We start from the raw sequence: 27863 nt of genomic DNA, 5'->3' as shown, positions 1-27863 counted from the left end.
TTACGTGCTTTTTTGCTTTTTTTTTTTGCAAGTTATAGTGCTATAAGTACAAATAGGAAATTGACATTTCAAAATATATATTTTTAAAATGTATCAATAGTAACATTATAACACTATTATCTGTCATAAATCTCTGAATCACCCCCCCCATGTTCATATTTTTTTTTTTTAAAGTAGACAACCCAGGGTATTCAATATGTATTTTTTAGTAGCCACTTAGTCACAAACACTGGCCAAAGTTAGCATTCATAGTTCTTTGTATGTGAAAAAAGTAAAAAACTAAATTGAACGCTAATTTTGGCCAGTGTTTGTGACTAAGTGGCTACTAAAAAAGACTGGACATACCCCATTTTATATATTTGAAGTCTACGTGTATATTTATGAAATTATTTATGTAATTTTGTATATGGATATGGATATATATATATATATATATATATATATATATATATATATTTCGTATTATTTATATATATATATATTAATATCAAAATAGTTAGGATAAAATTTCATATAGATATATATATATATATATATATATATTTAATTTTTTATTATTATTTTTACTTTTTTCAATTTATTTTAATTTACTTATTTGAATTTTATAATAATATATATATACCAGATATATAGTTATTATATATTATATATACGTGTGTAATTTATTTCTAAGTGTATTTTTATATTAATATATGTATATACTAATATAAAAATACACTTAGTATGACATTATATATGATATATAGACATACACATATATAATTATTATTTATTAACATTAACATTTTTTTATTTTTTTTATTTTACACTTGCAGGGAGACTGCCTGTCAGCACAGACAGTCCCCCTGCAGCCAGACACTAGGACACCCATTGTGACCATGTGACCGCTCTGTTGAGCGATCACATGGCCCCCGGGGTCCTAATTCGCCGTAGGGAGACTGCCTGGGAGCAACCATCATCGGTCCCCAAGGGCTTAATATTTTAGTTATAAATTATATTTTAACACTGATATTCATTTTACTTTAAATTAAATAAGTTGTTTTTCTGTATATTTTATTAACCCTTTTAGAGAGGCAGCTGCAAGGTTTATTAAAATTATATTTTACTATCAAGTACTTCTTTGTATTTTTTTTTGCTTTGCTTCCATTTAAAATATTTTAATATTAACATTTAAATTAACAAGTAAGCTGTTAAGTCCTGAATGATTTCTTAAAACAATAAGCTTCTTTATTTTGCATTTTGACTGGTTTAGAACATTGCTGATGCTATCGTTTAATAAGGATATGTTGTAAACACCAAAATGTGTATGCATGTTTTTACTTGAACAATAATGCAAGGCAGATTTTAACTTACATAATGAGACTTACCTTTCTTTCTTGTCAATATTTGAAGTTCTGATATAAGAAAAACAAACTCTGTTAGGAAAGCTTCATTCTGTTTAAAGCGGACTGATAGAGATGTCAGCTCTCCCGTCATTCTATGCAATACACTAGATTGAATTATAAACGTTATTTTTGCATTCAGCATATTCAGTATAGAATAATTGTAAATTGCTATAACATGTTACAAATCCCTGTATAGTACAATACTTTAGTGTAACCACTATAAATCATACCTCTCAACATTGAGAGTTATAGGATTTGGACTGGGTGTGCTGGTGATGTCCATAATGAGCAGAGTTGTCCTAAACGGTGGTGGGTCTGTCCATTGAAGGGGCATGTCAGCCTGCCATCAAATGTGACTGACTGGTAGCCTCTCTGCCCATCACCCACAGAGAAGGCCATACAGAAAGAGCTGCTGAATGCAATGCATTCATTAAAAAGCTACATGTGGGATTAAAAAGCAACTGAGTGTTTAGATACTTAAAAATATTTACTATTTTAATGTTTCATCATGGTAGTAGTGGTGGAGCTTTAGAGATTGTGTGGTATCCTTTATCGAAGAGTCTTTCATCTTTGCAAAAAAAAAAATTTAAAATATTTGTCGCATACATTTTTTGAGACTTGACAAAAATAAAAAAAATTGTCAAGATAGCTGAGTAGGAAAAATATCTTCAGATCCTTTTACAAGTTGATCTATCCCACCTATGTTTTCCTATATTTTCCAAGTTTGGTTAAAACTCACCTTACAGTTAGGGAAAAAAGTACTTGATCCCCTGCTGATTTGGAATGTTTTCCCACTGACAAAGAAATGATCAGTCTATAATTTTAACAGTTAGAGACAGAATAACAACAACAAAATTCCGGAAAAACGCATGTCAAAAAAGTTATAAATTGATTTACATATCAATGAGTGAAATACGTATTTGACCCCTTCGGCTTGGTGGCAAAATTTTTGTTGGCAATCACAGAGGTCAGAAGTTTCTTGTCGTTGGTCACCAGGTTTGCACACATCTCAGGAGGGATTTTGTCCCACTCCTCTTTGCAGATCCTCTCCAAGTCATTAATGTTTTGAGGCTGACATTTGGCAACTCAAACCTTCAGCTCCCTCCACAGATTTTCTGGAGATTAAGGTCTGGAGATTGACTAGGCCACTCCAGGACCTTAATGTTCTTCTTGAGCCACTCCTTTGTTGCCTTGGATGTGTGTTTTGGGTCATTGTCATGCTGGAATACCCATCTACGACCCATTTTTAATGCAGTGGCTGAGGGAAGGAGGTTCTCACCCAAGATTTGACGGCACATGGCCCCGTCCATCGTCCCTTTTATGCGGTGCAGTTGTCCTGTCCCCATAGCAGAAAAACACCAACAAAGCATAATGTTTTCAACTCCATCTTTGATGGTGGGGATGGTGTTCTTGGGGTCATAGGCAGCATTCCTCCTCCTCCAAACACAGCAAGTTAAGTTGATGCCAAAGAGCTTTATTTTGGTCTCATCTGACCACAATACTTTAACCCAATTTTCCTCTGATTCATTCAGATGTTCATTGGAAAACTTCAGAAGGGCCTGTACATGTGCTTGAGCAGGAGACCTTGCGGACGCTGCAGGATTTCAGTCCTTCACGGCGATTGTTTTCTTGGTGACTATGGTTCCAGATGCCTTGAGATCATTAACAGGATTCTCCCATGTAGTTCTGGGCTGATTCCTCATGATCATTTGTAATGGTATCTATTAATTAATGACTTTACATCATAAAGAAATCATATTTAGTGTAATGCTTTGGAGGCACCACTAGGGGCAGTGTGCAGGAAGACATGTGCTTCTGGCAGTGACATCACAGGCCAGCCTACTTACACTGAATAAAAACCAGATGTAGGAGAAACTCTGGCTTTTTTTGCCTGTACCTGACTGAACCTAAGATGTAGTACTGTCAGGGTACCTGAGGTCTCTACCTCCGAAAGAGGTAGAGACTTAGCCGTTCATCCATCCGGACGGTCTGATTTCCCCCTTCCTCGCGGTCTATCCGGTCATGCAAAGCCGGCCGCGAGGGAGTGACTCCCTTTTATGGCATGACGTCCGGAACTCGACGTCAGGACGCTAACCCGGAACGACCTGTCACTCAATTGCTTCAGGACCAATCAGGACGCCTCAGAGGCGTGTTTACTTATCTGAACAGGGCATTTAACAGTGCTTCTTTCATTAGCTCATTGCCCTGTCGTGGTTCTAGCTTGTTCTAGTCACTCAGTGCTCATGTATTCTAGTTATCCCTTTTGGTTTTGACCCGGCTTGTTTGCTCTACTCTGCTTATCTCTGTTACCCTTGATTCGGCTTGTCTCTCGCTTACCTGTCTTCTGTTACCCTCGACCTCGGCTTGTCTTTGACCATTCCCTACTGTACTACTTACGTTAGTCCGGCCATTCTAAGGTCCGGTATACGTATCTGGCTACTGTTTGTACTCTGCGTGTTGGATCCCTGTCCCGATCCTGACATTACGACAGGGCCAATGGATCCTGCAAGTACAAACAGTCAGCTTGCTTCTCCTGATCCTAGGTTTGAAGCCATGGATCACAGAATGGATCAGATGGCGCTAGCACTACAGGCGTTATTATCTCGTGCCAATAACCCACCAGAGGAGATACGTACTACTCCTATCTCTCCTGTAAGTTCAGGCCTAGAGGTAGCCACAGTAGGTGCTTCTTCTCGCATTACCCCACCAGTACGTTATGGTGGGGCTCCTGAGAAATGTCGTGGTTTTTTAAACCAAATTAGTATCCACTTTGAATTGCAACCTCGCTCCTATCCTACAGATAGGGCAAGGGTAGGATTTATTATCACCTTACTCATTGAGAAGGCTCTGAGATGGGCCAACCCACTATGGGAGAATGATAACCCGTTAGTATATAACTATAACGCATTTGTAGCTGCTTTTAGAAGAACGTTTGACCCTCCAGGTAGAAAGGTTAATGCAGCCAGATCACTGTTGCGCCTGAGACAGGAGAACCGAACACTTGTGGATTATGCACTAGAGTTCAGGTCTCTGGCGTCAGAGGTCAAGTGGAATGAGCAGGCGTATATGGATGTATTTTTGAATGGGCTATCAGATGTAATCCTTGACGAGGTTGCTACTAGAGAACTTCCTGAAAATTTAGAGGATTTAATTTCATTCATTTCTCGTATAGATGAACGTTTAAGAGAGAGACAGAACACTCGAGAGAGGAACCGGAGACCTTCCTTTAGGTTAGCCTCCGCATTTCCAAGCCCTGACTCCATGGTCTCTCTGCTTCCTGAACCTATGCAGATAGGCTATACCCGCCTCTCTGAGGAGGAGAGACAGCACAGGAGAAGGGAGGGGTTATGTATGTATTGTGGTGCCAGAGGTCATTTACTCTCGAACTGTTCTAACCGCCCGGGAAACGCTCGCACCTAAGTTTCTCTAGAGGACAGGCCTTGGGTGTTTCTATTTTGTCCTCTACTCCTAATTATAAAGATCACAGGCTTCTGCTACCAGTTTCCTTAACTTGGGAGAAGGAAGTAGTAAAGGCTATGGCATTGCTAGATTCCGGAGCTGCTGAGAATTTTATCGACCAAGCCTTTGCCACTAAACACAATTTCCCATCCCAGTTAACGGAGACACCCTTGGCCGTTGAGGCCATAGATGGTAGACCACTACTGGACCCTGTTATCTTTCGTGAGACTATACCCATTAACTTAAATGTTGGTATCCTACATGTGGAGAATTTATCTCTTATGCTCATTTCGTCCCCTTCTGTTCCCATAGTTCTGGGGTATCCATGGTTGAAGAGACATAACGCTATTATCGATTGGGAATTAGGGGAGATACTCTCGTGGGGTCAGAACTGCCAGGAGAGGTGTTTACGCAAGGTTTCTCCATTGGCTAATATTAACACACCTGGTAGTCCTACTCAGTCCACAGAAAGACAGATACCGTTCCTGTACCAAGACTTAAAGGCAGTATTCGACAAGAAGAATGCCGATTCTTTACCTCCACACAGGTCATTTGATTGTAAAATTAAGCTTCTACCTGGGACTATGCCCCCGAGGGGTAATGTATATCCTTTATCTGTTCAGGAGAACTCTGTTCTAGAGGAATATATTCGTGAGAATTTAGAGAAAGGATTCATTAGGAGGTCTTCTTCTCCTGCCGGGGCTGGGTTCTTTTTTGTTAAGAAAAAGGATGGCACGCTGAGACCTTGTATTGATTACCGAGGCTTGAATAAAATAACTATCAGAAATGCTTATCCTATCCCATTGATTACCGAGTTGTTTGATCGTCTTAAGGGCTCCAAAATCTTCACCAAGTTAGATCTCAGAGGGGCATATAATTTGGTGAGAATCCAGCATGGACACGAGTGGATGACGGCGTTCAATACCCGGTATGGCCACTATGAATACACAGTTATGCCGTTTGGACTTTGCAATGCTCCTGCAGTATTTCAAGATTTGATTAATGAGGTACTTAGGGAGTTTCAACATGATTGTGTTATTGTCTACCTGGACGACATACTGATACACTCTAGGGAGATTGAGACTCACCATAGACAAGTCAGAAAGGTATTACACAAACTTCTGCAACATGGCTTATACTGTAAATTGGAGAAATGCAGCTTTGATCAGTCTCAGATAGACTTTCTTGGTTACGTGATTTCTGGGGAAGGTTTTAAAATGGATCCTGACAAACTCCAATCTATTTTAGATTGGCCTTTGCCCAAAGGACTCAAGGCTATTCAGAGGTTTATTGGTTTTTCCGACTACTATAGGCGCTTCATTAAGGGAAACTCTTCTATCATTGCGCCTATTACCAATATGACCAAACAAGGGGCTGATACTAGGACCTGGTCTACGGAGGCTCTTGTTGCTTTCAAGACTCTCAAAGAACTTTTTGCTTCTGCTCCCATTCTAGTCCACCCTGATACGACTCTGCCGTTCTTACTCGAGGTCGATGCTTCTGAGACGGGAGTTGGGGCTGTTCTGTCTCAAAGGTTAGGGGTGGACAAACCGTTACACCCTTGTGGGTTCTTCTCTAAGAAATTATCTGGGCCTGAAAGCAGATATGACATCGGCGACAGGGAACTGTTAGCGGTCATTAAGGCTTTAAAGGAGTGGAGACATTTACTAGAAGGGACATTACACCCTGTTACTATTTTAACGGATCATAAGAACTTGTCTTATATTGGGGAGGCTAAGCGCTTATCCGCCAGGCAGGCTCGTTGGTCCTTGTTCCTCACTCACTTTAATTATGTACTTACTTATAGACCTGGGTCTAAGAACTCTAAAGCCGATGCTTTGTCTCGTCAATATGAACCGTTCTCTATAACTGAACCAGTCCTTTCCTCCATAGTTCCTAAGGGTAATATCATCGCTAACACGAATCTCAGGATTCACTCTCCGTTGCTTGCCGAGATCATGAAATTTCAGCATCTTGCGCCCAAACAGACTCCTGGGGATCGACACTTCGTTCCTGCCACTCTCCAACTAGAAGTGTTACGCTGTTTCCACAACAGCAAGGTGGCTGGACATCCTGGCATTCGCAAGACGTATGCTCTGATCTCTAAAGATTTCTGGTGGCCTGAGTTACGTAAAGATATTAAAGAATTCATCGGGGCATGTGAGGTTTGTACCAAGACCAAGCAACCCCATTCGCTTCCATGCGGATTTCTGCACCCTTTAGAGGTTCCTGAAAAGCCATGGTCCTGTTTGGCTATGGACTTCATTGTTGATTTGCCTATCTCTAAAAAGCAGACTGTTATCCTCACTGTGGTGGACAGATTTACTAAGATGGCTCACTTCATTCCCTTACCTAAACTCCCATCTTCGCCCGAATTAGCGGAGATATTCGCAAGGGAGAATTTCCGTTTACATGGGATACCTTCCCAAATTGTATCTGACAGAGGTTCCCAATTTGTTTCCCGTTTTTGGAAATCCTTCTGCTCTCAACTAGGCATCAAATTGAATTTCTCTTCTGCCTACCATCCTCAGTCCAATGGAGCTGCTGAACGCACCAACCAAAAGGTTGAACAATATTTACGTTGTTTCGTTTCTGAACACCAGGACGATTGGGTCGGTTTGATTCCTTGGGCGGAGTTTGCACACAACAATCTCGTCTGTGATTCTACGCATTCTAGCCCCTTCTTCATGAATTATGGCTTTCATCCTTCCATTCTTCCTTCGGAGTCCTCTTCCCAAGGGGTACCGTCGGTGGATGTCCATGTTGCCAATTTAAGGAAGTTATGGGACCAGACTCGACAAATTCTTCTGCACAATTCTATGCTGGTTAAAAAACACGCTGACAAACGTAGAAGGGCAGCACCGGTGTTTGTTCCAGGCGATAGAGTATGGTTAAGTACTAGAAACATTCGCTTAAAAGTGCCTTCCATGAAGTTCGCTCCTCGGTATATTGGACCTTACAGGGTACTGACTCAAATTAACCCAGTTGCGTATCGTCTAGCTTTGCCTAATGCCCTACTCATTCCTAACTCATTTCATGTTTCCTTGCTAAAACCACTAGTATGTAACAGATTCTCCTCCACGATCGCCCCTCCTCGCTCTGTTCAGGTGGAGGGTCAGGAGGAGTATGAAGTCAATTCCATCGTCGATTCTCGAATCTCCCGGGGGAGAGTACAATATCTGGTCGATTGGAAAGGATATGGTCCTGAGGAGAGAAGTTGGGTACCTCAGGAGGAGGTTCATGCTCCCCGTCTCCGGAGGGCATTTCACTCTCGCTTTCCTTCTCGTCCTGGTGCCTTCCGCCCGGTGGGCGTATCTGAGAGGGGGGGTACTGTCAGGGTACCTGAGGTCTCTACCTCCGAAAGAGGTAGAGACTTAGCCGTTCATCCATCCGGACGGTCTGATTTCCCCCTTCCTCGCGGTCTATCCGGTCATGCAAAGCCGGCCGCGAGGGAGTGACTCCCTTTTATGGCATGACGTCCGGAACTCGACGTCAGGACGCTAACCCGGAACGACCTGTCACTCAATTGCTTCAGGACCAATCAGGACGCCTCGGAGGCGTGTTTACTTATCTGAACAGGGCATTTAACAGTGCTTCTTTCATTAGCTCATTGCCCTGTCGTGGTTCTAGCTTGTTCTAGTCACTCAGTGCTCGTGTATTCTAGTTATCCCTTTTGGTTTTGACCCGGCTTGTTTGCTCTACTCTGCTTATCTCTGTTACCCTTGATTCGGCTTGTCTCTCGCTTACCTGTCTTCTGTTACCCTCGACCTCGGCTTGTCTTTGACCATTCCCTACTGTACTACTTACGTTAGTCCGGCCATTCTAAGGTCCGGTATACGTATCTGGCTACTGTTTGTACTCTGCGTGTTGGATCCCTGTCCCGATCCTGACAAGTACCAGCTCTGACTTAACCCCAAGCCAAAGGGCTGGGGCCTTGTAAGTAAAATGAATCCATTGTAATATTTAGCAATTGTAAAAGCCTTTTGTATAACATTTAGCAACCTTTTGTAAGTAATATGTTGTAGTTTTGTATTGTATAATTATTGTGGTAAATTTACATTCTGCTAGCATCTGTTAATTTATTATAGTTAAATTAAATATACATTTAATATTACAACGTTTTGTGTATTTTCTATCCACATATTCGACCATAATACCATGAACTATAAAAATATTAATGTTGTTCCGTATTGCTTAATTATTATGTATTAAGAGATTAATATTCATATTTAAGTCACGACCACAACATCATTGAAACTCCATGAGGTGAGATATTGCATCGAGCACCAGACCGAGGGAGACTGACAGTTATTTTGTGTTTCTTCCGTTTGCGAATAATCGCACCAACTGTTGTCACCTTCTCACCAAGCTGCTTGGCAATGGTCTTGTAGCCCATTCAAACCTTGTGTAGGTCTACAATCTTGTCCCTGACATCCTTGGACAGCTCTTTGATCTTGGCCATGGTGGAGAGTTTGGAATCTGATTGATTGCTTCTGTGGATAGGTGTCTTTAATACAGCTAACTAACTGAGATTAAATTGTTTGGAATAACGTGCTTTAAAACATCAGGTATGATGTTGTATCGATCAGGTAGTGTAAGGGTTACGCCCGCTTCACAGTGACAGACCAAACTCCCCGTTTAACGCACCGCAAACAACCACAAACAGTCCATTTGCACAACCGCAAACTCCCCATTTGCACAAGGTTGGATACCAAGCTAGCCATGTCCCGTTCCTTGTCCTCACTGATGTCATTGAAGGTCTCTATTCCTCCACCCAGGAAGCGGGAGAGGGAAAAAGATGCTTGGTTGGTCCTCCTACTTCAAATTTGGGGCACTGCGCGTGCAATCTAATGTGCCACCAGATAGGAGTGGTGTGTTAAGTAGTACTATTCTTATCAGTTTAATCCCTGTTACGTCCCCTATCAGGGGACGTGTATATAAGGCATCGATTTTAGGAAGCGGGATATGGAAAAAGATGCTTGGTCGGTCCTCCTACTTCAAAATTGGGGCACTGCGCGTGCAATCTAATGTGACACCAGATAGGAGTGGTGTGATAAGTAGTTCTATTCCTATCAGTTTAATCCCTGTTACGTCCCCTATCAGGGGACGTGTATATAAGGCATCGATTTTAGGAAGCGGGAGATGGAAAAAGAAGCTTGGTCGGTCCTCCTACTTCAAATTTGGGGCACTGCGCGTGCAATCTAATGTGCCACCAGATAGGAGTAGTGTGTTAAGTAGTAATATTCTTATCAGTTTAATCCCTGTTACGTCCCCTATCAGGGGACGTGTATATAAGGCATCGATTTTAGGAAGCGGGAGATGGAAAAAGATGCTTGGTCGGTCCTCCTACTTCAAATTTGAGGCACTGCACGTGCAATCTAATGTGCCACCAGATAGGAGTGGTGTGTTAAGTAGTCCCCCTCATCAGGCCTTTTTAGTCGAATGTATCGCCCACTGTCAGTCCCTACGGGATCCATCCCTCATTCATCTTAATAAAGGTGAGGTAATCTAGACTTTTTTGACCAAGGCAACTTCTCTTCTCAGTGACAATACCTCCTGCTGCACTGAAGGTCCTTTCTGAGAGGACAATTGAAGCGGGGCAGGCCAGAAGGGATAGCTCAGAATTGGGATAGCTCAGGCCACAAGTCAAGCCTGCACACCCAGCAGTCAAGGGGTTCATCGCTCCTCAGAGTGTCGATATCTGCGGTTAAGGCGAGGTAGTCTGCTACCTGTCGGTCGAGTCGTTCACTGAGGGTGGACCCCTAAGGGCTGTGGCGATGCGTAGGACTTTAAAAGCTCTGCATGTCCTCCATCAACAACACGTCTGTGATGAACCTCCTACCGCGCCTCCTGTACTTGTTTCAGACGATCCCCATCAAAATCCCCAAAACCTTCTTTAACGAGATGTCCACGGCCATCAATCGCTTCGTCTGGGCTTCGGGAGTAGCCAGACTCCGATACACGCACCTGATTAGACCAAAACGCCAGGGTGGGGTGGCACTTCCCTCGATTCAAACATACTACCAGGCAGCTCACCTCCTCAGGGTGATAGAATGGCACGTGCTGGACACGGATAAACAATGGGTTAGTCTAAAGCGAGCTGCTTCCAAGGAGCGCCTGCCCTGGATTACCTGGTTGCCAAAACCCGCACAAACTAAAGAAATCAGGTCTCACCCACTCATTGGAGCTACCCTACAGATCTGGGCGACTCTACGGTACAAGCTCGACCTCACCACCAACCCCAATCCGCTGACCCCAGTGATCTATAATCCAGAGATTGCCGGAGGTTTGGCCCCCGGGGACATCATCGGCCTGGGTAACCCGAACACCCCATGGCTTGGCGACTGGTGTGCAGACACACATCTGAAACCTTTCGAGACACTAACCTCCTCAACACCTCCAACGGGGCTAGCCCGTTTCCGATACCATCAGATCCAACACTACCACAGCTCCCTCCAGGGAAAGCAACTACTATTCAGGAAAAAGACGGGCTTTGAGACCCTCTGTACGGAGAATCGGCATCTTCCGCGAGGTATTTCCACGCTGTATTCCATGATATTGCAAGCTACCAGGCTCCCCCCTGCGAGATACCAATCTAAATGGGAACAAGTCACGGGAACTACCCTCTCTGAAATGGAATGGGAAAAAATACAAGTCCTCGCCCATCAGGGTACGACCAGTGCGAAACTTCAAGAAACCAATTACAAGCTCATGACGAACTGGTATCGGACCCCCAATAAGCTTTTCCAGATGGGGTTGCTGCCATCGGCTAGGTGCTGGAGATGTGGAGCGGACGATGGCACGGACCTACACATCTGGTGGTCATGCCCGCCCATCGAGGCATTCTGGCGACAAGTACACGAGAAACTACGCGAGATCCTTGACTCCGACATACCACTACAACCCCTACCGATGCTACTCCACCACTCCACGATGCCCCTAGGAGCCTACAAGAGATCTCTTACGCGACACTTCCTAAACGCTGCCAAGAGCCTCATCCCCGCCCGCTGGAAATCCACAACAACCCCCACCATAGCTAACTGGATGGAAGCAGTAGAAGAAATATACAGTATGGAGAGCCTCACAGCTGACCTACAGGGGACGGCGGAAAAGTGCGCCCGGCTTTGGGCCCCCTGGATCGAATACATGGCTCGTGTACCGGCGGGTTCCCGGAGACGCGGGGCTGAATAGACGGGAGTGTGGGTAGACTCGGGTTGTTGGGCTATGGGCCGGGGTGTCGCTGGCGGACCCTCCCCCTGGTTTCCTCCCTGCTGCTGCCGACCCTCTCTCCCCCCCCTGTTATCCCTCCCCATCTGCCCTTTACTACCATGCCCAAACAACAGTCCCCCCACTATATGGCCCTCTGACCTAGCTAAGGTTACGGATGTAACATACTGTATACAGACGACGAAACCACCCGCCTTCACTTGAGTTATATGGACCGTGGTGCCTACCCACTCCACCAGGCACCTAAACGACGTTGACAAGTCCTGACAAGGGACCCATGACCACTCAGACTTACCCCCGACCTATATCTCTTCCCCTTCCCCCCTCCCCCCCCCTCCCCCCCCAATAGGAGGATGGACAGAGACCGATTAGAGACAATAAAGTTGCGGAGTTGCGCCGGTCCAGGGCATCTCCAATTAGGATTTCAGTAAAGTGACTATCCCAACATAGAACTAAGCGATTAGTCTACCAAGCTAACCTATACCTGGGCTTCAGTTTGAAATCATCTAAGGAAGCTGAGTTAGGGGGCATATAAGACCCATTAAGCAATCTCTGTGATATACATACGACCCCATAAGCAGAAAAAGGCCCTGTGTCCCCCACCTGTCTCTGGGCGACTAAGTTGAACCTCCCCGTTACAAGACGAGGCTGAAACCCCCCGGATGGGTCTCCTGCATCCACAAAGTAGTTGAGAACGCCCAACCCGCTTTGCTCACCTATCTCGATGTACTATCCCCTCTATGTATGTATGTTTACTCATTTTCCCTTATAACTGCTTATATGTTTGTAATGTTATAATGTCTTTATAAAACCTAAATAAACAATCAGATTGTCAAAAAAAAAAAAAAAAAAAAACAACACGTCTGTAAAGCGTCCTGTCCTTGCCGGCGTGGTCGTGGGAGGAGGAGGATGATTTTCACCTCTTCCCCTGATAGATTCCCGTTGTGCTGTGACATCACCCTTATACGCTGTGTAAAGCATACTTTTTAATTTATTTTGGAACTGCTGCATCCTTTGCGACTTGTGGTAATTCGGTAACATTTCAGGCACTTTCTGCTTATATCGGGGGTCTAGTAGCGTGGACACCCAGTACAGGTCATTCTCCTTCAGCCTTTTTATACGAGGGTCCCTCAACAGGCACAACAGCATGAAAGACCCCATTTGCACAAGGTTGGATGCCGAGCTACTCATGTCCTGTTCCTCGTCCTCAGTGATCTCTCTGAAGGCATGTTCTTCACCCCAGCCATGTACAACACCACGGGTACCAGATAGGTGACAACGAGCACCCTGGGATGCCTGTTGTGGTTGGTCCTTCTCCTCCTCCTCAAAGCCACATTCCTCCTCTGACTCCTCTTCCTCACAATCCTCTTCCAGCGTTGCCGCAGGTCCAGCAAGTGATGCTGATAAGGCTGTTTCTGGTGGTGATGTTGACCACAACTCTTCCTCTTCATGCTCATCTACGGCCTGATCCAGCACTCTTCACAGGGCACGCTCCAGGAAGAAAACAAATGGTATGATGTCGCTGATGGTGCCTTCGGTGCGACTGACTAGGTTTGTCACCTCCTCAAAAGGACGCATGAGCCTACAGGCATTGCGCATGAGCGTCCAATAACGTGGCAAAAAATTCCCAGCTCCGCAGAGGCTGCCCTAGCACCCCGGTCATACAAATACTCGTTAACGGCTTTTTCTTGTTGGAGCAGGCGGTCGAACATTAGGAGTGTTGAATTCCAACGTGTCGGGCTGTCACAAATCAAGCGCCTTACTGGCATGTTGTTTTGCCGCTGGATATTGAAAAAGTGCGCCATGGCCATGTAGGAACACACATATGCCATGCACGGCACATGTGTCAACTTGCCCAAATGCAATGCCGCCAACAAATTTCTTCCGTTGTCACCAATTTGCTGATCTCCAGTTGGTGCGGAGTCAGCCACTGATCCACCTGTGCATTCAGGGCGGACAGGAGTGCTGGTCCGGTGTGACTCTCTGCTTTCAGGCAAGTCAACCCCAAGACGGCGTGACACTGCTGTATCCGGGATGTACCTGGGGAGCTGGGGGGTGCCGTTAATGTGGAGCAAGATGCAACAGCAGAAGAGGACTCAGCCGAGGAGGTTATGGAAGAGGATGGAGTAGGAGGAGTAGAGGAGGTGGCAGCAGGCCTGCCTGGAAGTCGTGGCGGTGTCACCAACTCCTCTGCAGAGCCACGCATTTCATGCTTGGCAGCCGTCAGCAGGTTTACCCAATGCGCAGTGTAGGTGATATACCTGCCCAGACCATGCTTTGCAGACCAGGTATCAGTGGTCAGATGGACCCTTGCCCCAACACTGTGTGCCAGACATGCCATTACTTCCTATTGCAAAATCGAGTACAGGGTGGGGATTGCCTTTTGTGCAAATAAATTTCGTCCAGGTACCTTTCACTGCGGTGTCCCAATAGCTAAATTTTTTGGAACGCCTCAAACTCCACCAGCTTGTATGGTAAAAGCTGGCGGGCTAAGAGTTCTGTCAAGCCAGCTGTCAGGCGCCAGGCAAGGGGGTGACTTTGTGACATTGGCTTCTTACGCTCAAACATGTCCTTCGCATACACCTGACGGTGGGCAGATGAGCAGGAACTGCTCAAGGCGAGAGACGGAGATGCGGATGGTTGAGAATGGGCAAGGAGGACAGCAGTGGTTAACGTGGCTGAAGATGCTGGACCAGGAGGAGGATGGCGGCATTGAGTTTGTGTGCTGCTTGACTCATGTGTTGATCCCATAGGCGTTTGTGATGTGCGATCATGTGCCTTCACAAAGCAGTTGTACCTAGGTAGGTGTTGGACTTCCCACGACTCAGTTTCTTTTGGCACCGGTTACAAATGGCATCGCTGTTGTCAGAGGCAGACACACAAAAAAATGCCACACTGCTGAGCTCTGCAATGTCAGCATTCTGGTGGTGGCAACAGCATGCATTGATTGGCGTGCTGTCTGGCTGACCCCGGGTGCCGATGCATGCTGTCTGACTGTGCCACTAGCTCCTTGCGACGACCTCCCCCTGCTTCCAACTCGTCTCCTCCTCCTCCTCTCTGTCTCCCAATCTGAAATTTCCCCCTGTTCTTCTTCTCTTCTAACGGGCACCCACGTGACATCCACGGACGCATCGTCATCATCAACCGCTTCACTTGTATCTGACAACTCAGCAAAGGAAGCAGCAGCGGGTACAACATCATCATCATCACACTGTACATGTGTAATGCTGCTTGACTGAGACATATCCCTGTTATCTACATCCTCTGGCAATAATGGTTGTGCATCACTCATTTCTTCCAACTGATGTGTAAATAACTCTTCTGACAGATCAAGTAAAGTGGCTGTGGTGCTAGTGTTGGTGGTGGTGACAGGCGGGCGAGTGGTAACTTGAGAGGTGCCCGAATCTATGCTGGAGGAGGATGGTGCGTCAAGGTTCCGAGCAGAAGCTGTAGAAGATTGGGTGTCCTGTGTTAGCCAGTCAACTATGTCCTCAGAACTTTTCAAGTTCAGGGTACGTGGCCTCTGAACACTGGGCATTATTCTAGGGCCAAAGGGAATCACAGCACCATGACCACGATGGCCACTGCGGGGTGGCCTGCCTCTGTCTGTTATTTTTTTTTTGATTAGTGGTACTATGCGTGCAAGCTACTGTGACAACAGATATGAGTGGCATTGGTGTGACACTGTGCCCTGGCAGGCCCTGTAATGCACACTTGTGAAGGAAACTGACTGCTATTATATTACAGTACAAAAAGTTTTTTGTTTTTTTTTAAATGCAAGCTATTGGGACACCAGATATGAGTGAGTGGTTGCACTGGGTAGGCCCTGAAACGCACACTCGTGAAGGAAACTGACTGCTATTATATCACAGTCCAAAAAGTTTAGTTTTTTTTAAATGCAAGCTATTGGGACACCAGATATGAGTGAGTGGTGGCACTGGGCAGGCCCTGAAAGCACACTCGTGAAGGAAACTGACTGCTATTATATTACCGTCCAAAAAGTTTAGCTTTTTTTAAATGCAAGCTATTGAGACACCAGATATGAGTGGTGGCACTGGGCAAGTGGGCACAGCATATGCTGTGAGCCTGACACACATGCTGGCAGACAACTAACTGCTATTCAATCTATTACAGTCAAACATTTTATTTTTTTTAAATGTACACTACTGTTACACCAGTTATGAGTTGCACTGGTGTGACACTGTGCCCTGGCAGGCCCTGAAACGTACACTCGTGAAGGAAACTGACTGCTATTATATTAAAGTCCAAAAGGTTTTTGTTTTGTTTTTTAAATGCAAGCTATTGGGACACCAGATATGAGTGAGTGGTGGCACTGGGCAGGCCCTGAAACGCACAATAGTGAAGGAAACTGACTGCTATTATATTACAGTCAAAAAAGTTTAGTTTTTTTAAATGCAAGCTATTGGGACACCAGTGAGTTAGTGGTGGCACTGGGCAAGTGGGCACAGTGTACGCTGTGAGCCTGACACACACGCTGGAAGACGACTAACTGCTATTCAATCTATTACAGTCAAAATTGTATTTTTTTTTAAATGTACACTACTGTTACACCAGATATGAGTTGCACTGGTGTGACACTATGCCCTGGTAGGCCCTGAAACGCACACTAGTGAAGGAAACTGACTGCTATTATATTACAGCCCAAAAAGTTTTTTGTTTTTTTTAAATGCAAGCTATTGGGACACCAGTGAGTGAGTGGTGGCACTGGGCAAGTGGTCACAGTTTACGCTGTGAGCCTGACACACACGCTGGCAGACAACTAACTGCTATTCAATCTATTACAGTCAAAACATTTTTTTTAAATGTACACTACTGTTACACCAGATATGAGTTGCACTGGTGTGACATTGTGCCCTGGCAGGCCCTGAAACGCACACCAGTGAAGGAAACTGACTGCTATTATATTACAGTCCAAAAAGTTTCTTTTTTGTTAAATGCAAGCTATTGTGACACCAGATATGAGTGGTGGCACTGGGCAAGTGGGCACAGTATACGCTGTGAGCCTGACACACAAGCTGGCAGACAACTAACTGCTATTCAATCTATTACAGTCAATTTTTTTTTTTTAAATGTACACTACTGTTACACCAGATATGAGTTGCACTGGTGTGACACTGTACCCTGGCAGGCCCTGAAACGCACACTTGTGAAGGAAACTGACTGCTATTATATTACAGTCCAAAAAGTTTTTTTTTGTTAAATGCAAGCTATTGTGACACCAGTGAGTGAGTGGTGGCACTGGGCAGGCCCTGAAATGCACATTAGTGAAGGAAACTGACTGCTATTATATTACAGTCAAAAAAGTTTTTTTGTTTTTTAAATGCAAGCTATTGTGACACCAGTGAGTGAGTGGTGGCACTGGGCAAGTGGACACAGTATATGCTGTGAGCCTGACACACAGGCTGGCAGGCAGGCAACTGCAATTACATTCAGGGCCGGCGCGTCCATAAGGCGGCACAGGCGGCCGCCTTAGGGCGCACCGGCTCTGGGGGCGCAAAATTCCAGTGACCGGCAGGAGGGAAGTGCTCCCTCCTGCCTGGTCACCTCCTGGATCCCCGGAGCTGCTGCGCGGCGTGCGGCTGAAGTTGATTAGGAGGCGGCGAGGGAGCTCTCTGACCGGCTCCCTCGCAGGCTGTTTTCTGATGCAGCGGGAGCCGGAATATGACGTCATATTCCGGCTCCCGCGGCATCAGAAAACAGTCTGCGAGGGAGCCGGTCAGAGAGATCAGAGAGCTCCCTCGCCGCCTCCTAATCAACTTCAGCCGCACGCCGCGCAGAAGCCTCACTGGACCACCAATGAGAGACCCACGCCAGCACTCCAGGTAGGGAGGCTGGGTGGGACATTTAAATGTAATTTATTAGTAATTACTTTAATAATTACTGTGTGTGTGCATGTGAGTGTGAGTGTCTGTCAGTGTGTGTGTAAGTGTGTCTATGAGTTTGTGTGTGAGTGTGTATGTCAGTGTGTATGTGTGTGAGTGAGTGTGTGTGTCTGTCAGTGTGTATGTGTGTCTGTGAGTTTGTGTGTCTGTCAGTGTGTGTGTGTGAGTGAGTGTGTGTGTGTCTGTCAGTATGTGTGTCTGTCAGTGTGTGTGTAAGTGTGTCTATGAGTTTGTGTGTGAGTGTGTCTGTCGGTGTGTGTGAGTATGTCAGTGTGTGTGTGCGCATGTGAGTATGTGTGTGTGTGTGTTCGAGTATGTGTCTGTGAGTTTGTGTGCGTGTGTGTGTGTGTGTGTGTGAGTATGTATTTTTCTGTATGCCTGTCTGTATGTATGTATGTATCTGTATGATGGTATGCCTCTGTATGTATGTATGTGTCTGTATGCCTGTATGTCTTGTACGTATGTTTCTGTATGTCTCTGTATGCATGTATGTAACTGGATGTATGTTTGTCTCTGAATGTCTGTATATATGTCTCTGTATGCATGTATGTAACTGTATGCCTTTATGTCTCTGTGTGTGTCTGTGTGTCTCTGTATGCCTGTATGTCTTTGTATGCATGTTTCTGTATGTATGTATGTGTCTGTATGACGGTATGCCTCTGTATGTATGTATGTGTCTGTATGACGGTATGCCTCTGTATGTATGTATGTGTCTGTATGCCTGTCTATATGAATGTGTCTGTATGACGTTATGTCTCTGTATGCATGCATGTATCTGTATGTGTGTATGTCTTTGTATGCCTGTATGTATGTATGTGTCTGCATGCCTGTATGTCTCTGTATGTATGTTTCTTTATGCCTGTATGTCTGTATGTATGTGCCTGAATGTCTTTGTATGTATGTTTCTGTATGCCTGTCTGTATGTATGTGTCTGTATGACGGTATGCATGTATGTCTCTGACTGTATGTGTCTGTATGTCTCTGTATGATTATTGCTGTCTTTGTATGACAGTGTACCTGTATGACTTTGACTGTGTGACTAAAAAATGATGCCTGTGTGCCTGTGGCTTGGGAGGAAAGACACACAGGTGAAGATGCATTTTTTTTTTTAATGAGGGTTGGGGGCGCCAAAATGCATCTTCGCCTGTGTAACTAAAAATCCTAGCACCGGCCCTGATTACATTACACAGAAAAAAAATAAATAAAAAGCAGACTGATGTTCTAGCCCTAAAAAGGGCTTTTTGGGGTGCTGTCCTTACAGCAGAGATCAGATGAGTCCCTCAGGACTGTAGTGGACACTGAATACACTAGCCTAGTTATTAATTTCCCTATCAAATCAGCAGCAGCTACACTGTCCCTACTCTCACTAAGAATGGAGCTTCACAATGAATGTAAAATGGATGCTGTCCAGGAGGTGGGAGGATCTGGGAGGGAGGGTCTGCTGCTGATTGGCTGGAATGTGTCTGCTGACTGTGAGGTACAGGCAGGGTCAAAGTTTACTCAATGATGACAAATAGGGGGCGGACCGAACAGCGCATGTGTTCGCCGTCCCTGGCGAACGCGAACAAGCGATGTTCGCCAGGAACTATTCGCCAGCGAACAGTTCGGGACATCACTAATATATATATATATATATATATATATATATATATATATATATATATATATATATATATATATATATATATATATATATACAAATAAATGAAAAATCAAAATGCACTCACAGGTCTTTGTGTCAGTAGAAAAACTGGTGCTTTATTCGTTCATCAATAGTGTACCATAAAATCAATCGACGTTTCGACCCTACCGGGTCTTTTTCAAGATCATATTTGACGCCAGCAATTTGCACCCAGGCATATGAGATACATTGTATTATCTTTGGAGGAGAGTGCCAAGCTTCCACCTGTATATATATATATATATATATATATATATATATATTTAAAAATGATTCAACTTTATATTTTATTTTTAAACCTTTTTTTTTTACTTTTTTTCACTGACTGCCTTTTAGTTCAGACTAAATGGTGCTGAACATCTTCAAACGTTGCTTGAGAACATCCAGTGTCAGCTAAAATACCACAGGAACGTATTGATTCAATACTTTCCTTTGGGGATATTCTAATGAGATCGTGGCACTTGCCACACATACGCATCAGGTGATGTCGATGGAGCGGAGCTGGAGCCTGACATAGCGCTGAGGGACAACTTTGTATTCCAAGCACTATAGTTTCCCTTTAGTGATGGGTACTGCAGTTCTTCTCCCACTTATTGATGGTTATCTGCTGCTGTTAAGTTGAGTAAAGGAAATAAATATATATATATATAAAAAAAATCTTATTAGAAAGGCCCACATTACCCATATTGGCTGTCTAACCACCACCTGATTTCCCAAATTCCTCTGTTCCAGGCATAATTATGCACGTCCTGAAACACAGGCCTGCATACTGGAATTGACAGACCTCCAGCATCTTTGGTGAACCCTCCATTTTGACTCCCTTTCCCATTATGTTGCCAGGTGTGCCCTGGTACCCTCAAGGTAGGTAGCCAAACTATTTGACAACAGTCTGACAACTTGTCTGGTAGCTTCACTCATTGGCTAAGAGTGCTCAGTTAACAGACGTTAGGTAAGTTGCAAAACTGTTTGCAAGCTGTTTGACAATTTACTGTGGAAGGGCACTCATTGAAAAAGTGGAAAATAGTGGTTATTGTGCTTGGAGTGTTCCTTTAAAAACATCCAAAAGTAAATGGAATGCATCAGAAGAGTAATAGTAATGCAAACAGTGATATACTCTTTGGTGTTTGGTATTGTGAGTTCTGTTATTTTTTTATATGTTCCAATCAGTGCCAGAACAAATCCCAAGTTCCAGTTTGTTGTCTTCCAATTAATATGATTATTAACCATTTCTGTTAACTTTTTAAAAAACAAGTTGGTTGACTAAACTGATACATTTGCATTTTGTCAATAAGTACATATTAAACACAAGTAGTCGATAACGTTTCATCATTAGAAAATCTAACTTGCTTTATTTGTAGGAAAGCCAGTCGATTTTTCTTTAAAAACAAATACCCAATCATGGTTTAATTATGCCCATTGCAAATTTGCACGCAAGAGGATTTATACAAGTAATGCAATATAATATTTACAAGGCCGCAGTCGTTCTTCATTCACGCAGTACGCAGATCAAAGACGTTATTTTCATCAATGTGCATATGATTCTTAAAAGCAAATAAAGATTTATTGCACCAGGTGTAATGATATGGCTTAAGCTTGAGTGATCTATGATCATGAAAGAAGATTAGCAGCTACCACAAATGCATTTTACATTGACAATAACTGGATTCCTATGTGGCTATTTTCAACAGCATGTCTTTCTTAATCAAGGAGCTGATTATTCTTTCCTTCTGTTCTTGTAGATGAATCAACATACCTAAGGCAGAATTACATTTTTAATTGGTACAACATCATGCAGTTTCTTTGTCAAAGATGATGCAGCGATTATGCTCAGTGTAGATGAAATTGGCTCATACTTTGTGAATTAGAATGTTTTACATGTCATTATATATGAAAAAAGCAATCAGTATAAGGAAAATGAGTTGCTCACTTTTTTGGCAGCTACTTTTTTGAATAAGATAATGGTAAATCTACTGGTCTGTTTAGCTAAAAAAAAAAACACAAGTAGGTTTGCAAACCAATATAAAAGATATAGTAAAAAAGTATAAAAATACTTATTAAGAGTGTTTCACTTTAAATGTCCTTGGGCTGCGCCTTTAAGACAATATTAAAACAAATCTAGTGCAGAGCATTCATATGCTTTGATTCAGGACAATCAAACAAACACTTTTAGTATATAACGCACAGTATCAGAGTGGAATGAATGCCACTCTCACTTTTAAAGCATTGGAATAATAAGCTCCTTGTGTGCGATGGATCCAATTAATTGTACTGGACTGGAAATTATTTATTTGGACATCAAAGTAAAACAAATAAATAAAGTTCATAAAACTAGAGAAGGTAAAGCCACGTAATTATACAATAGAGTTTGTTCAGCTCAAAGTCTCAAGCACGAACCGCTCAGACTGATGTAGTCTACTGGTCTGTTTGCCAATGTTGACTTCAATACAGCACATATGTCTGCTATTCGCTAATAAAAAGTATAGGGAAAAAAGTGACTTAAGACAAACTGTAAAATAGTCTGCAAAAATTATCTAAAATCACCTGCCTTCTTGATTAGATGTTAATTACTGCTCTATAACAACTCCCCGAAAGTTAGTTATCGAGGAGATTCAAATCAGAATTTTTTAAAAAAAAAGGTAGTTAAAAAAGGAAAAAAAGCAGAATTGAGCTGCCAACTGGCACAACGGGACTTAAGGAATGTACAACTCATCTTTCATTCTATCTGCACAGTATGAGGGAATTGTTAATGGGGTAGGGACCCTGTGAAATACCATATCCAGTTATTCACCCTGTGTGCAGTAGGGTGTAGGGTTATCTAATACTTGGAAGGGTGTTGATGAATGATACCAGTTTCTTCCCCAATAGTCAAAAATTCCCTCGTAACCCGGGTAACTGTATTAAAACGAAATATAATATATTGAGACTTCAGAACTCTGTAGCCAGTCACCAAGACATCCCCAGGCAAGTTTAACTTAGTTGAGGCTTGCCTAGCAATGTTATCTTATACAATAAAAGAGGACACATTATGAGGTTATTTACTAAAGTGAGATCTGCAGGGAGTTCAAAGTGAATTCCAAATTGAAGGACCCAATTGCCGAACTGAAAGCATAGCTTACTGGGATGATTTCAGGTTTGTTTTTTTCAGCTATTTTGACAGTAAATTTGAAATTCACTTTGAATTCACTTTGGATTCCATGCAATTCTCTCTTTAGTGAATAACACTGTTAATTTATTGTATCTATTTAGCAGAGGAAACACCTTCTGCAGTGGAACAAATTAAAACAACCTTTTTTCGTTAAAATGTTAAAATAATAATAATAATTAAAAAAAAAGTCTTCCGGTTAGCCTATTGTCTTAGGTGACAATTTATTAGGTAAATAAACAATATTTTGCATCCACATAAACACACAAAGTGCATAAGGTGTTAACAAACATTTGTAATGCATCATGAATTCATTTACTGATGTTCTTGAACCTTACGAAAGGGTAATGGAAGATGTATCCGATGACATAGATTGGATAACACAGCTAGTCAGCTTGTGACCAACAGTAAGTTTATTTCTATGCAACAAATTGAAAGTGAAGGTTACTTTCTAGTAGACTTTATCTTGAAGCAGTAAAATGGGTAGCTGAAGCTACATTTGAAAGTATTGATTTTGTAATTTCAGCAAATTAAGAACAAGACAGGAAACCTATTAAACCTTTCCACTGGGTACTTTTGGGTGATTGCACAGCTGACATTAAAATTGCATACACCTGTCTCTTTAAAGGCTAAATATATACAAATTATAGCAAGATAGTGTCAGTTAAAGCATGCAGAAATGCAATCTTTTAAATCTTTATAATTGCACATTTGACGTGTAAAACTTTTGATGTCTGATGATATGAATACCAAGTAGCACATTTCAAATTTTCATAAATTATAGCTTAAGTTAGATGTAGTTTTATTACATTTTAACAAATTAAAATTTTCTCAAAGCCAGAAGAATTTTGTAATAACAGAAAGAAGGGGACTATGGTAATAGTATTATCTGTCAGAACATTATGAGTAATGATTATATAAAAATCTATATACCAAAGACTAAGCGAAAGAGAGATCAAATTATAGTCTTGTGTGTCAAAGTATAACACAGAAGTTATATTATGTTATTGCTATGAAAAAAAACCTAAAGGCTTCTTAAAGGGATTTTTAAATTAGCTTTTTTTTTTTTCCAAATCAGTCTAATTGAATTCACTCGTATCATAACACTAGAATTGTATATGTTCTTGGAATTTCGCATATTTTCTAATAAACACGTTTCGGTTGGTTTATCATGTAATGAGAATGAAATATTGAAACTTATAATTTTACTAATGTGTTATTTTAATTTGAGCAAATGTCATAGAATTTGAACTATGGAGATACAACTTCCTGAAGAAAACAGGGGGGGGGGGGGAAAGAAAAAAAGTGCGTTAATAGACAAGTAAAGTTAGGGATTTCATTAATAAAAAATATCACAAATCCCACTACTACCAAGGATAAATTCCAGGAGTATGTTTGCCTCTTCTTCTCAGCTGGTATAACTAGCACTACCCAACAAAGACTCTATCGGGGCATGTGTCTTAACGGAAACTAAAGACACTCATTAAAGTGGTCTGGGTGCACTGTTCAAGATCCCTTAACATGCAAATGTAATTATTGCAGTTTTTTAATAAACTGCAAAAATTACCTTTCAGGGTTAACGCCACCTCTAGAGGCTGTCCACCAGACAGCCTCTAGAGGGAATTCCTGGCTGTTAGGTGACTTTCGATTACCTAACTGATGCAGGATGTCCTCGTGCTATGCATGGGGACATCAAGCGTTGCCCAAAACACCATAGGAAAGTTTTGTTTTCCTGGCACTATAGATTCCCTTTAAAATATGTATTAATCTCTAACCTATGGGATTTATTTACTAAATAACAAATTGCAAATTGGATTTTCAGCTCACCACTGTTCCCAATTTTGTAAAAAAAACTTCCCATTAAGATTAAGAGGTAAGTTATGGTATTATTCTCCCTGCTCTTTCTTGTGATGCATGCAAGGCCTTTGTAGATTTTGAGACACAAGAATTACAAATGCATAATTTATGTGTCAAGCCACAATATTCTCCACATTTTTAATGTTAAACTAAATTTCAATAGCAGAGTATAAGTTTATAAAGAAAAGAAACAAATAAACTAGAGTATACTTATAACAGACATACAGAAAGAAATACAGTGCGGATTTTAAGACTTCCTAATGAACAACTGAAAATAGTACAGCAGGTACACATTTTAATGGATTTGAAGATGTAAAACTCAGCACTAAATTGTCCATAAAATGTGTAGCTATTGTTAGCCTATATTCAGAAGTATATCGCTGCTTGAACTCCTGGGGTACAACAGACTTAAGAGTAATACTAAAAATACAGGTCACATTATTTCTAAGATATAAACATTTTATTACCATTTTATAGTAACATGTGCAATTTCTTTTCCATCTTTATGCACATAATTTCTATAAGTAAGGTAAAATATCGCTGGTATAATTTAAATTGATTATGCTCCAACATATTCTGCAGGGCTGTACAGTGTGACTACAAAGTATATGAATAATTGTTGCATAATAAGTACAGAAGAGGCTATGACAACCCAAAAGAAGAAAACAAAATACAAAGGAGTTGAGTATCATGACATCCTGATATACTAATCTCCAGCCTGCAAGCTCCTGCACTGCTTTTAATAATTGTGACACTAACCAGTGTAATCGTGCACTATTTTATAATGCACACTGTCCTTATAAATGTGGCCAAAATTGTGCACTTGTGTTCTGGAGCAGCAGAATTTACATCATTCAGTATTTATTTGGCTGACAATTTCATCACTAGATCTGCATTTCCCTGTATTGGTTTTCTGACTTTGTTTTATATTTGCACTGATTTCTGTTTCGCTAAATTCAGCTTGGCTTAATTCTCATCCTGATCTCTTTTATAATTGACTTCGTTTCACTATTTAACCAGTCTACCTCTCCACAGGTTCATTATGTTTCACCTTGCTGTAATTTCTAAAGTTGGGCTTTATGATGTGTTGGCTATAAAACGATTCTGTTCTTCTAATAACTTTTCTAACATTATATATAAATATATAGTTTTAGGTACTAAATGCTGGGGTTATATTGTATCATTGATAATGAGATAGAACGTTGATGCAAAGATGGGCAAAGTGATGAGGTATGTGAAGAGGAAAGGGGTTAGGACAACAAACAGTAGCATTGATTGTAAGTGGATGTTGCAGTGGAGTGAGTTGCAGTAATCACGGCATGAGTACTTTAACAATTACTTTTCTTGCATCTTGTGTTAGAAGTCAACATGAGATTGACTATATGCCAGGAAAGAGCAATCAGAGTCTAAAGAAGGCAGATAGCTTTAAGAATAGGATTGCTAGTAACACCACTGGCCTGAAGGGAGACTTACAGATAGGGTCAGCACTCAAAGAGGGAAGAGAAAAAAGTTGTATTTTGGAGAGATTAATGGTTGCATAGCAGACAGACATCCAATTAGTGATAAAGAAAAGGGAGTTGGAGATGCAATCAAAGAGTAAAGGACAATGATCATGAGAGTCATTTTCACATTAGCACTATGGAAATAATTATTTCAATCAATATTCACAGAATGTTTTTATATTAGATATAATAGGTTAGAAATAATTTTAACCTATTAAGCAGCAGAAGTTCCAAAAGAGAATTTCAGAGTGCATCAATTCACATGCTATATAACTATATATAACACTAAAAACTGCACTATAATATTATTTGCAATTGGTTTTTTTTTTTTTAACAATGTTTTGAAATGAGTACATCTAATAGTATAAATCGGTGTGCTTAATATGCACTGTGGGATACCCCTACCAGAGTTTGAACCAAAATAATTCTGAAAGTGTAAATGTTCTATAAGAAGAAGAAAACAAATAGCAAACTCAAATATTACCCAATTGCTACTGTCAAATAACTAAAATTTTGGTTAATTTACACTGAAAATATAAACATATAGCACCATATTAAACACACCAAGGTCGTTTGCAGCTTACTTCTGGAAATGAATCCATATTTGCATAATCTGAATTTATTGCATAAGTTTGTTCCCAGAAACATTATTCATTAGACGAGTGACATGTAAATATTTTCTTTTACAGTGTTTTAATGTATGTTATATAATGTAGTATCATGTTTATGGGTTTGTAACAGACACTCTGCTCTTCACTCGTACATAATTCAGAAAAGACAATTTAATCCACTATAAAATGTATTTTAATTTAATAATAATAATTATTCAACTTTATATTAATTTAGCAATACTTTATCATACGTTGGTTAAACAAACAGTCTGTTCTCAGCCAACACTTGATGCCTGTGACAATTACAAACTTTTCTAAAAAAAAAAAAAAAAATGCTTACATCTTATTAGAGAAACTACGAGGTTTCATACTTAAAAGTTATGATTATTTTTTATTAATGTTATAATAATTTTACCTGCTATACAATGCTGTTTGAACATTCTGAGCTTATAGTAGAACTAACACTAGGATATGAAATACTAGGGGGAAAAAAATCAAAGTAAGAATGCATCTAAACAATAATAAAAGATCTTTACATACATTTTTATAAATACATTGACAAATTCTTAGTGAGCTTCAAGCAAGATTTTTTTTGTTGCTAATAACAGAAATATGTTCACAAGATTGAAAAGTATCTTCTAAGGGCAACAATATTAATAAGAAGTATGTCAAGAAAAAGCTATAACGAAAGATTGTCTATCCTACCATAAACATGATTAGCCTGCAGCTATGCAGACTGAAGGGGATATTAAACAATCTTTAGGTTTCTCCAGGGGATAGGTAGGGGTGAATACAAGCATTTTTCAAATGTAGGGATTCGTACTGCAGAGTCAAGATATGTGAACTAAAGCTTAAAAATAAAGGTATGGCTGAAATATCTTCTTTTTTTAATGTTTCAATATTTGTTTTTCTTTATTTACCTGGATGCATAAATTAGTTGCCTTAACCGAAGAAGATGAGTTATGGTACATTTTTGTGCTACAATGAACATTTTATAAAGAATGGGACAGCTGTTAGAAATTAAATTTACATATGATCTGCCTGTCTGTCTGTCTGTCTGTATATCTATCTATCTATCTATCTTTTAATCAGAGAG

Source organism: Pelobates fuscus, chromosome 4 (genome assembly GCF_036172605.1).
Source record: "Pelobates fuscus isolate aPelFus1 chromosome 4, aPelFus1.pri, whole genome shotgun sequence".
Taxonomy (NCBI): domain Eukaryota; kingdom Metazoa; phylum Chordata; class Amphibia; order Anura; family Pelobatidae; genus Pelobates; species Pelobates fuscus.
This window is presented reverse-complemented; position numbering follows the sequence as displayed.